Below are 12420 nucleotides of genomic sequence, written 5' to 3'. Positions count from 1 at the left end.
GGAGAAGGCTCCAGGAACGAGGAATGAAGGGATCCCAGGGGTGCGGACGGGCGAGTCGCCACCGCACGCCCGAATCCACCTGCGTGGAGGGGTCAGGCCAAAGGGGGAGACCGGTCCCTGAAACTAGTGGAGGCAGGAAACGACCCTCAGCTAGAAACCGGAGGCTCTGACATTTTATGTGGCGCAGCCCCTCGCTACACCCACTAGGAAGGCACCACATAGGGTCAGGGAAACTGGCGCCAAGTTTACCAAGAGGAGGCCCGAGGCAGCCGGACAGAAGGGTTGGTAAGAAAGGCCAGACAAAGGACACACAAAGGGGGTCCTGTGAAGCGCTCCAAAGTTATCTGGGAGTTGTCTGAGCCCCTCACCTGGTGAGCACAGTACGACGTGGGCAGCCGTTACCTGCAGACGTGGTCTGGATAATAAGAACTGTGAGTAAAGGCCCTGGACTGCATCACTGACTCCGTGTCGTTACTGCTGCTGCCCTGCACCATCACCCCCATCCTCCGCATACACTGCCCTGAGGCTATACTCCTCCCGTGGGGAGTTATGCTACACTCTGCTGCACCCACAACACCAGCCTCAGCGGTCTGCCCTGCAGCGGCGGTTCACTCTGACCGCAATCCACGGGTGGCATAGTCGGACATTTAAACATCAAAACCACATAAATAGTTCCGCCACTGGTTTGACCACCCTGAGCCACGGAATCGGGTCGCCGCCACGAAGGCTACAACCACCAGCATCCACCAAAAAGGGTCCGGCTCCGGGTGTCCCAAGGCCCAGGGGGTGCATCAGAACATTTTCATCACTTTTCACAATCACCAATGGGACAAGGCAGGGATGTCCTCTGTCCCCTCTCTTATACATCCTAGTGACGGAGCACCTGCTCTCATCAATTCGCCATGACCCCAATATTAGGTGGATTGAGGTGGGAGGCACCGAGTACAAGTGCTCTCTATTTGCTGATGATGTCCTAGTATATATCACTCAATCACATATATCCATCCATGCTGTTATGGCTGAAATAGATCACTTTGTTACATGGTCAAATTTTAAAATCAATGCAGCGAAGTCTGAGGCCCTCGATGTCTCCCTCCCCAAATCCATATAGGATTCCATCCAGTCCAACTTTCCCTTTGCCTGGCCCTCACAGGGTATCAAATACTTAGGAATTCCTATTCATAGAGACCTCTCCCATCTATGTTATCTTAATTTTGGGCCCTTTATTGAACAACTCCATACAGACCACGGTTGGCAAGTTAGAACTGTAAGATTCACTACGTGAACCACTGGTGTTTTGTGGAAAAGCACATGTACACTGTGTTCCAAATTATTATGCAAAAAGTGTTTAGGAGTGATAAGGGAAGAATTTGTTTGTCAGTTAAACTCATTGATGGTGATGTGTGTCAGGGCTCTTTATATCACTGTAAGCAATTGCAGACACCTGTGCTAATTAGTTTGGCAGGTGTGTCCAATGAAAGGCAAGACTACTTAAGAAGGCTGTCTCACATTATTAAGCAGCCTACATTTTCTGCCAAAATGGGAAAGAAAAAGGATGTGTCGGCTGCTGAGAAGCAACAAATTGTGGAGTGTTTAGGTCAAGGCATGACTACAATCAACATTGTGCGATGATCAGGATGAAGTGTCTTGGCAATCAAGAAGTATGTAGCTGATTCACAGTACACACGTGTGCGTGCTGATAAGGGCAAATTGAGGACTCTTTCCTACAGGCAATTACGTCAGGTTAAAAGAGCAGCGGCAAAAAAGCCTTGTCATAGCAGCAGACAAGTTTTTGAAGCTGCTGGTGCCTCCAACATCCCCCGAACAACAAGATGCAGGGTCCTTCAGAGGTTTGCAGCTGTGCATGCGCCATCCTGTCGACCTCCTCTATCCACTTCACACAAGCAGAAATGGCTCCAGTGGGCTAAACATTACATGAAGACTGATTTCAAAACTGTTTTGTTCACGGATGAGTGCCGTGCAGCGCTCGATGGTCCAGATGGATGGAGTGTAGGATGGCTGGTTGATGGACACTCCACGCAAACACGGCTACAGCGCCAACAAGGAGGAGGTGGAGTAATGTTTTGGGCTGGAATCATGGGGAGAGAGATTGTTGGCCCCTTTAGGATCCCTGAAGGCGCTAAAGATGAACTCCACAATGTATGTGGATTTTCTCAAACAGCACTTCCTGCCATGGTTCAAGAAGAAGAACCGTGTATTTCACAGCAAGATCATTTTTCTGCATGATAATGCACCATCTCATGCTGCACATAAAACATCTGCATCTCTGGCTGATATGGGCATAAAAGGGGACAAACTTATGGTGTGACCCCCATGCTCCCCTGACCTCTATCCCATTCAGAACCTCTGGAGCATCATCAAAAGGAGTGTCTATGATGGCGGGAGGCAGTTCACATCTAAGCAACACCTCTGGGAGGGTATTCTGTCCTCATGCAAAACAATTGAAGCAGAAACCATCCAAAACCTGACAAATTCAATGGACGAGAGAGTTCAGAAGCTCCTTTCGAACAAGGGGTCCTATGTGAAAATGTAACATCACCTAGAATAAAGTTTTGAGTTGAAAACTGTTTGATTTCAGTTTCTAATAACCTGCTAATGCTTATAATTTCAAAAATGACCATTTTTTTGGTCTTTATTAAAATGAAAAGGTTGATCGAAAAGTTTGGGGGATCTAAGAGTGTGGCAACCCAGTAGTCATGATTACTTCGAATTCTGACAATATGAGGGTCATGTTGCAGGTAGTGCAGCAAGAAGGCACTTATGTGTCTTGCGCATCTCGGAGCCCCAAAATTATTTTCCGGGCTAGATGCAGCTAAAAATTATTATTAATTTTAAATCTGGTGGAGCTTAGTATAGATGGCCTAATAGGATCAGTGCTGCACACTGCTACAAAGCCCAAATTATTTTCCAGCCAAGATACAGATAAACATGATTAGTCATTTTAAATCTGGTGGAGCTTATTATAGATGGCCTAATAGAATCTGTGCTGCACACTGCTACAAAGCCCAAATTATTTTCCAGCCAAGATACAGATAAACATGATTAGTAATTTGAAAGCTTAAAATGGTTGGTAGGGTGATTTTAACCAATCATCAAGCTTTTACTCTCCCCAGGATGACACAGGGGTAGAAAAGTCGTTTCGGATCCATGATTTGTTCTTCTTTATGAACGTGAGTCTGTCTACATTATCAGTGGAGAGCCGCGTGCGCTTATCTGTCAGCACACCACCAGCAGCGCTGAACACACGTTCAGACAGAACGCTGGTTGCGGGGCATGACAAGATCTCCAAGGCGTAAGTGGCTAGCTCCGGCCATTTATCCAGATTGGAAGCCCAAAAAGAGCAAGGGTCCAGTGACACAGTCATGGCTTCAATGTTTACTTGGAGATACTCCTGTACCATCGTCTCTAGGCGTTGACTATGTGTCAGACTTCTTGTCTCCTGTGGCCTTGCAAAGGATGGGCTAAAAAGGTGGTGAAATGATTCCGCAAAATTGATGTTACCAGCAGATACTGTGGTTCTGTTACGGTTTGAGTGCTGAACACTTGACGGTCCCACGGTTGGCAAGTTGGAACTGTGCACCACTGGTGTTTTGTGGAAAAGCACATGTAAGATTCTGCAACAGTCTCTGCTGATACTCCTGCATGCGTGCATCCCTTTCTATGGCAGGAATAATTTCGGCAAATTTACTTTTGTACCGGGGATCTAACAGTGTGGCAACCCAGTAGTCAGGATTATTTCTAATTCTCACAATTCGAGGGTCATGTTGCAGGTAGTGCAGCAAGAAGGCACTCATGTGTGTTGCGCATCCAGGAGCACCAAGTCCCTGTTGTGTTGGTGGCGAGGTAACAATCATGCTTCCGTCCTCTGTCCTCTCCCCCCAACCTCGCACAACAGAAATGTGATCAAGGACTCCCTCATCTGATGAGTCTTCCATCAGTTCGTCCTCCACTTCTTCCTGGGCTCCTGCACCTTCCTCGCTAGTTTGGCTGCTACCATGCGCCCTGGTAAAACCATCTCCCCCACCCTCACATGCCTGCCGCCTTGGTGCTGCCGACCGTCTGGACCTTGCAGATGTTAGCCCTTCCACATACAACTCCTCCTCCTCTACTTCCTCCACCTCCTCTTGTGCAACCACCTGACTCCGAATTCTGTTAAACATGTGCTCCAGCATGTAAATCACCGGAATAGTCATGCTGATAATGGCATCGTCAGTAGTGTTGAGCCACCCCCGTAGTGTTCGGGTTCGGTTCGGTTCGTCGAACACCGGGATGTTCGAGGAACTGTTCGTCGAACTGTTCGTCGAACACCTTAGAACACCGTCGAACACCGTTAAAACCAATGGCAGGCAAACAAAAACACATAGAAACACATAGAAAACACCTTCAAAGGTGTCCAAAAGCTGACAAACTGCTCAGAAGACGCTTTCTTTAAAAAAGCCGGCCGGCAAATTCAGCAGCGGCATACACCGGTACCCGACAATTTAGACAAGAAGGAATAGAGCCTCACACATAGATTAGATAGATAGAAACATGTCAGTCACATATATATGAAGTACAGTGACAGTGTTGCTTACTGTACTTGTCATTTAGTGTAAAGGATTTATTAAAAAATATAATAGTGTTTTCATGCACTGTCTCTTTAAAAAAGCCGGCCGGCAATTCAGCATCTGTACCCGACAATTTATAACAGACAGAATAGAGCTTCACACATAGATTAGATAGATAGAAACATGTCAGTCACATATATATGAAGTACAGTGACAGTGTTGCTTACTGTACTTGTCATTTAGTGTAAAGGATTTATTAAAAAAAATAATAGTGTTTTCATGCACCGTCTCTTTAAAAAAGCTGGCCGGCAATTCAGCATCTGTACCCGACAATTTATAACAGACAGAATAGAGCTTCACACATAGATTAGATAGATAGAAACATGTCAGTCACATATATATGAAGTACAGTGATAGTGTTGGTTACTGTACTTGTCATTTAGTATTAAAATAAAGGATTTATTATTAAAAAAAATTGGCGTGGGGTTCCCCTTAATTTTAGGCTCTAGCGGAGGTTAAGCAGACAGCTGGGGCAGATGTTTGAAGCCTGGGAAGGGGGTAATACCCACGGAGCTTCCCAGGCTACTAATATGAGCCCCCAGCTGAATACATAGCCTTTACTAGCTATTAAAATGGGGGACCCCCCAAAAAAAATGACGTGGGGTCCCCCCTAATTTAATAGCTAGCAAAGGCTAGGCAGACAGCTGGGGGCTGATATTAATAGCCCAGGAAGGGAGCCATGAATATTGGCCCCCTCCCAGGCTAGAAACACCAGCCGTCAGCCGCCCCAGAAATGGCGCATTCATAGGATGCGCCAATTCTGGCACTTAGCCTCGCTCTTCCACGCTGCCCTGTAGCGGTGGCAGGGGGTAATAGGGCTGGGGTTGATGTCAGCTTATAATGCCAGCTGACATCAAGCCCAGGTTAGTAATGGAGAGGCGTCTATAAGACACCCCCATTACTAACCCCATAGTCAAAGTTAAAAGAAAACACAAACACCCAGAATAAAGTCCTTTAATTGAAATAAAGGCACAATCCTTTATTGTTCTAAATTAAACCATACTTACCATCACGCCCATTCCAGCTGAAGCCAACGATCTCCTGCAATAAAAGAAAAATAATAAAGCAACATCATCCTTACCTTTCCATGGTTCCCACGACAGCTTCAGCTCTGCTACATCGAGATGACAGGCTGGACCGCAGCAGAACGCTGCCATCCAGCCTGTCATCCCGCAGACACTGAGAAGCGCAGGCATGCTTGCGCTCTGCAGTGTCTGGCTGTGACGGCATAAAGATGAGACGAGTTCATGTCCAATGAACTCGGCACACCTCATGCACGTCACTGACAGCGTGGGAGAATTCTCCTGCACTCAGCACTTCAGCGTGAGAATTCTCCCACGCTGTCAGTGAAGTGCATGAGGTGAGCTCATTCATGTCCAATGAACTCAGCTGACCTCATGTACGTCACTGACAGCGTGGGAGAATTCTCACGCTGAAGTGCTGAGTGCAGGAGAATTCTCCCACGCTGTCAGTGACGTGCATGAGGTGCGCCGAGTTCATTGGACATGAACTCGGCTCATCTGGATGCCTTCACAGCCAGACACTGCAGAGCACAAGCATGCCTGCGCTTCTCATTGTCTGCGGGATGACAGGCTGGATGGCAGCGTTCTGCTGCGGTCCAGCCTGTCATCTCGATGTAGCAGAGCTGAAGCTGTCGTGGGAACCATGGAAAGGTAAGGATGATGTTGCTTTATTATTTTTCTTTTATTGCAGGAGATCGTTGGCTTCAGCTGGAATGGGCGTGACGGTAAGTATGGTTTAATTTAGAACAATAAAGGATTGTGTCTTTATTTCAATTAAAGGACTTTATTATGGGTGTTTGTGTTTTTTTTAACTTTGACTATGGGGTTAGTAATGGGGGTGTCTTATAGACGCCTCTCCATTACTAACCTGGTCTTGATGTCAGCTGGCATTATAAGCTGACATCAACCCCAACCCTATTACCCCCTGCCACCGCACCAGGGCAGCGTGGAAGAGCGAGGCTAAGTGCCAGAATTGGCGCATCCTATGAATGCGCCATTTCTGGGGCGGCTGACGGCTGGTGTTTCTAGCCTGGGAGGGGGCCAATATTCATGGCTCCCTTCCTGGGCTATTAATATCAGCCCCCAGCTGTCTGCCTACCCTTTGCTAGCTATTAAATTAGGGGGGACCCCACGTCATTTTTTTGGGGGGGTCCCCCATTTTAATAGCTAGTAAAGGCTATGTATTCAGCTGGGGGCTGATATTAGTAGCCTGGGAAGCTCCGTGGGTATTACCCCCTTCCCAGGCTTCAAACATCTGCCCCAGCTGTCTGCTTAACCTCCGCTAGAGCCTAAAATTAAGGGGAACCCCACGCCAATTTTTTTAATAATAAATCCTTTATTTTAATACTAAATGACAAGTACAGTAACCAACACTATCACTGTACTTCATATATATGTGACTGACATGTTTCTATCTATCTAATCTATGTGTGAAGCTCTATTCTGTCTGTTATAAATTGTCAGGTACAGATGCTGAATTGCCGGCCAGCTTTCTTAAAGAGACGGTGCATGAAAACACTATTATTTTTTTTAATAAATCCTTTACACTAAATGACAAGTACAGTAAGCAACACTGTCACTGTACTTCATATATATGTGACTGACATGTTTCTATCTATCTAATCTATGTGTGATTCTCTATTCTGTCTGTTATAAATTATTGGGTACAGATGCTGAATTGCCGGCCGGCTTTTTTAAAGAGACGGTGCATGAAAACACTATTATTTTTTTTAATAAATCCTTTACACTAAATGACAAGTACAGTAATCAACACTGTCACTGTACTTCATATATATGTGACTGACATGTTTCTATCTATCTAATCTATGTGTGATTCTCGATTCCTTCTATTCTAAATTGTCGGGTACCGCTGCTGAATTGCGGCCGGCTTTTTTAAAGAGACGGTGCATGAAAACACTATTATTTTTTTTGATAAATCCTTTACGCTAAATGACAAGTACAGTAAGCAGCACTTTCACTGTACTTCATATATATGTGGCTGACATGTTTATATCTATCTAATCTATGTGTGAAGCTCTATTCTTTCGGTTCTAAATTGTCGGGTACCGGTGTATGCCGCTGCTGAATTGCCGGCTTTTCATGTTTCACTGTTGGCACTGTTCCCATCGATTTGGGCAATCACTGTAATGCCACAACCACCATGGCTGTGGCATTACAGTGAGTGGCAGACAATCCCTGCATGATTGGTGCTCTAAATAGCACCAGACATGCAGGACACGCTTTTGGTGCACGAACAGTTATCGAACATAACCTCGAACAGCCGAATTTTTTGCAAATCGTTCGGGTTCGTCGAACAACTCGAACACCGCCCAAAACAGCTCGAATTTGAGATTGGCGAACAGTTCTAGTCGAACACCGCTCATCTCTAATCGTCAGCACTAAACATCTTCGTCGCCATTTCAAAACTGTGCAGAAGGGTGCATAGGTCCCTGATCTGAGACCACTCCTCCAGCGTGATTTGCCCCACCTCTGGATCTCGTTGGCCCAGGCTATACGTCAGAACGTATTGCACCAGGGCTTGTCAGTGCTGCCACAGTCGCTGCAACATGTGCAGAGTTGAATTCCAACGGGTAGGCACATCGCATTTTAGCTGGTGAAGTGGCAGGCCCAACGACTTCTGTAGAGATGTAAGTCGCTGAGCTGCGGGATGCGAACAGCGGAAGTGAGCACACAGCGACCGTGCCCTCTGCAGAAGGCCATCTAGTCTGGGATAGTGGGCTAAAAATTGCTGGACAACCAGGTTCAACACGTGAGCCATACAAGGCACGTGTGTGACATTGCCCCGGCGAAGGGCCGCACCCAGGTTTGCAGCATTGTCGCACACGGCCTTCCCTGGTTTCAGGTCCAGTGGAGACAACCATTCATGAAATTGGTTCTCCAGAGCTGACCACAACTCCTCAGCTGTGTGACTCACATTTCCCAGACATTTCAAAATAAAAACCGCCTGATGACGTTGAGCCCTACTGCCAGCATAGTAAGGAGGTGTGCAGGATCCCTTCTGCGCAGTTAGAAAGCTTGTGGCATGACCAGACAGGCTTTGGGTGCAGGTGGAAGACCGAGAGGAGGTTGAGGAGGCAGAAGCAGTGGAGGAACTTTGACATAAAGAGGATTGACGCACAACTCGTGGGGACGGCAAGACTTGGACAGCAGCCCCTTGTCCTGCTGTCACCATAGTTACCCAGTGCCCAGTCAGCGACATGTAACACCCCTGTCCATGCCTACTCGTCCAAGTGTCTGTGGTGAAATGCACCCTGTCACACACAGAGTTTCTCAAAGAAGCGGTGATGTTGTGTGCGACATTCTGGTGGAGCGCAGGCACACCTTTCTTTGAGAAGTAGTGCCGACTGGGCATCTGGTACTGGGGCACTGCGACGGACATAAGGTCTCGAAAATCCTCTGTGTCCACCAGGCGGAAAGGCAGCATTTCTGTAGCCAAGAGCTTGCAGATGGTGAGATTCAACCTCTTAGATTTCTCATGGCTAGGAGGAAATGATCTTTTACTTGTCCACATCTGAGGGACTGAGGGCTGGCTATTGTGCTTAGACGGGGTTGATAAGGGTGTCCCCGGCAAACTGCCGGTCTGTGAGGAAGATGCAGGCGGACATGTTAGGTTGCCTTGATCCAAAGGTGGTGCTATCGATGTCGGACAGCGCTCAACACCAGCTGGTGTTACCACCTCCAAAGAAAATGATGACCTGCCAATCACGCTGGCTGTTGCGGGTAAAGAGGTGGCAGGTCTGCGCCCCAAAGCAGGTGTGACTTGCTGTCCCCCCAGTCACAGAGGATGAAGAGGCCGCGGATGCACAAGATATGGCAGACGGTGGTTGGCCCGGCCGGCTAGGCCGCATTGTAGCACACTGAGCTTCCCACTGCAACTTATGCTTCATGTCCATGTGCCGGTTCATGCATGAAGTACTCAAACTATGTATTTTTTGGCCTCTACTTAGCTTTTGCTGACAAATGTTACAGATAACACGAGTTGGGTCATCTTTATCGATCTGAAAAAATGCCCAGGCTATGCAAGGCTTAGCACCCATGCGACCTGAAGAGCCACCACGACTTGTGGTGAGAGGCAGAGTTGTGTTTGAGGATGCAGTTGTTGACGTGCTTCCAGTACTACGTCTCTGTCCAGGAAGGCGCAACCTGACCTCGTCGTCACTAGCATCTTCCTCCACCTCCTCTGCTGACCTCATCTCTTGGCTGACTGTGGGTTGACAGTAAGTGGGATCTCCAACCTCATCATCATCACCCTGTGCGTTATCACACCCGTTGTCCTCAGAGCCAACCTGTTCCTGCCCTGACAAAAAACTAAAGTTGTCGCTCCAATCAGGTATTTGAGTCTCATCATCGTCTTCCTCATTGTCTCCACCAACAGGAGTTACAGTTTGGGAATGAGGGTCTACATTATGGTCAGAACCTTCTGCGTCTGGTCCTGAATCCGACTCATAAAGATTCTGGGCATCAGTGAGGATCATTTCCTCGTATGGATTCACAGAAGCGCTGGAGTCGACCTCTGATTCCCAGGCTATAGTATGAGTAAACAGCTCTGCAGACTCAACCATCTGTTCTACCTCATACTCAGACGGGCAGCTGGAGATTTGGGAGCTGTGAGGAAGCAAGTGCGATTATGGTGACACCTTTGAGGACTGGAGTATTTGTGATGTTGAAGTTGATGTGGAGGAGAGCCCACTTAAAGGAGCACTTGATATCCGTTGAAGCACCTGCTGTTTTTGTGCCTCATCTGGAATTTGTAGCGATTGGCGTGGCCGTAAGAAAGGGATCTTATCACATTGTCCGCTAAAAGAAGTAGACATTTTAGTTTGGCTGGAAGATGGTCTTTCTTCTGCAGATGTTACTGTTGCTTTAACACCTACCCCACGGACACAACCTTTTTTCCCCTTCCCAACACGCCTATTCCCCTTTCCACCAGCAGCAGGCCTTTTTCCACTCATTTTGGTGGTTAACTAATTCACAACTCTGGAGTTGTTTGCACAAAAAAACAATGGATGGGAACCGAGCAGAGCTGAGTGGCCAAACTGTGGTATTAGGCCAAAACTATTGGCTGGGTTAGATGGAGAAAAAAATTATATTCGATTTGCAACCTGATGGAGGTCAGTATAGATGGATTAATAGAACAAGTCCCACACACAGCTAGAAGCCCAAATATTTTTTCAGAGGTAGATGCAGAAAAAAATTATATTCAGTTTGCAACCTGATGGAGGTCAGTATAGATGGACTAATAGAGAAAGTCCCACACACTGCTAGAAGGCCAAATATTTTTTCAGAGGTAGATGCAGAAAAAAAATATATTCAGTTTGCAACCTGATGGAGGTCAGTATAGATGGACTAATAGAGAAAGTCCCACACACTGCTAGAAGGCCAAATATTTTTTTCGGAGCTAGATGCAGAAAAAAATTATATTCAGTTTGCAACCTGATGGAGGTCAGTATAGATGGACTAATAGAACAAGTCCCACACACAGCTAGAAGCCCAAATATTTTTTCAGAGGTAGATGCAGATAAAAATTATTTTTAATTTGCAACCTGATGGAGGTCAGTATAGATGGACTAATAGAGAAAGTCCCACACACTGCTAGAAGGCCAAATATTTTTTCAGATCTAGATGCAGATAAAAATTATTTTTAATTTGCAACCTGATGGAGGTCAGTATAGATGGGCAAATAGAGAAAGTCCCACACACTGCTAGAAGGCCAAATATTTTTTCAGAGCTAGATGCAGAAAAAAATTATATTCAGTTTGCAACCTGATGGAGTCAGTATAGATGGACTAATAGAACAAGTCCCACACACTGCTAGAAGCCCAAATATTTTTTCAGAGCTAGATGCAGAAAAAAATTATATTCAATTTGCAACCTGATGGAGGTCAGTATAGATGGACTAATAGAATGATGCTATGCCCAAAAGATTTTACTTCACTAGGTGCAGTAAAAAAATTGGTATTCTATACACAGGTGGTATATCTTGCAACACAGATAGGCCACTCCACTGACTAACACACTTTGCAATAGGCCAAAAAGAATTAGCTTTGCTAGATTCAGCCAAATGCTGTGAAAAAAACTTGCACAGCACTGGCACAGACCTGCCTGGCAAAAACTGATAGAAACTGATGTAACCTAGTCCTGAAAAGGACTGCAATTACAATTAGTTTTTACTCCCATAATCTATCTATTTAAGAGCACAGACCTGCCTGATAAAAGTCGTAGGAAATGCTGTAACCTAGTCCTTAAAAGGACTGCAATCACAACTATTCCCTACTCCCAACCTATCTGTAGATTTGTGCGAAAATTGGCTTGAAATTAACAAGGTATAGCGCACACAGCAACAGCGGTGCCGTCTAACACGCAGCTGCAGCAGTGAGAAAATGGTGGCGACGGGGAAAATGTCTTGGTCTTATAGGGCAAGGACATGTAACATACACTGCCAATGACACATGCCCTTGCTTGTGTGAAAAACAGCAGTTCGCTCCGTTTGTGCGCTGCTGATAGGCTGACAGACTGCACCTCCCCACTGCAAATGCGGGAAAGAAAAAAAAAAATGGAGATCTTCATTATTCCTGCAGAGATCCATCCCCTGCCCCTCCCCCCACCCCGCTGTACACTCAAACTGTGTATTAACATTAATTTTCATCATTACTGAGAAAAAATCCAGTTATGATTTTGGTGCACGAACAGTTATCGAACATAACCTCGAACAGCCGAATTTTTCTCAAATCGTTCGTGTTCGCCGAACG

The sequence above is a fragment of the Phyllobates terribilis genome, unplaced genomic scaffold, assembly GCF_046119375.1.
Source record: "Phyllobates terribilis strain yellow unplaced genomic scaffold, ASM4611937v1 Scaffold_3__8_contigs__length_932513732, whole genome shotgun sequence".
Taxonomy (NCBI): domain Eukaryota; kingdom Metazoa; phylum Chordata; class Amphibia; order Anura; family Dendrobatidae; genus Phyllobates; species Phyllobates terribilis.
Note: the sequence above shows the minus strand (reverse complement) of the source record.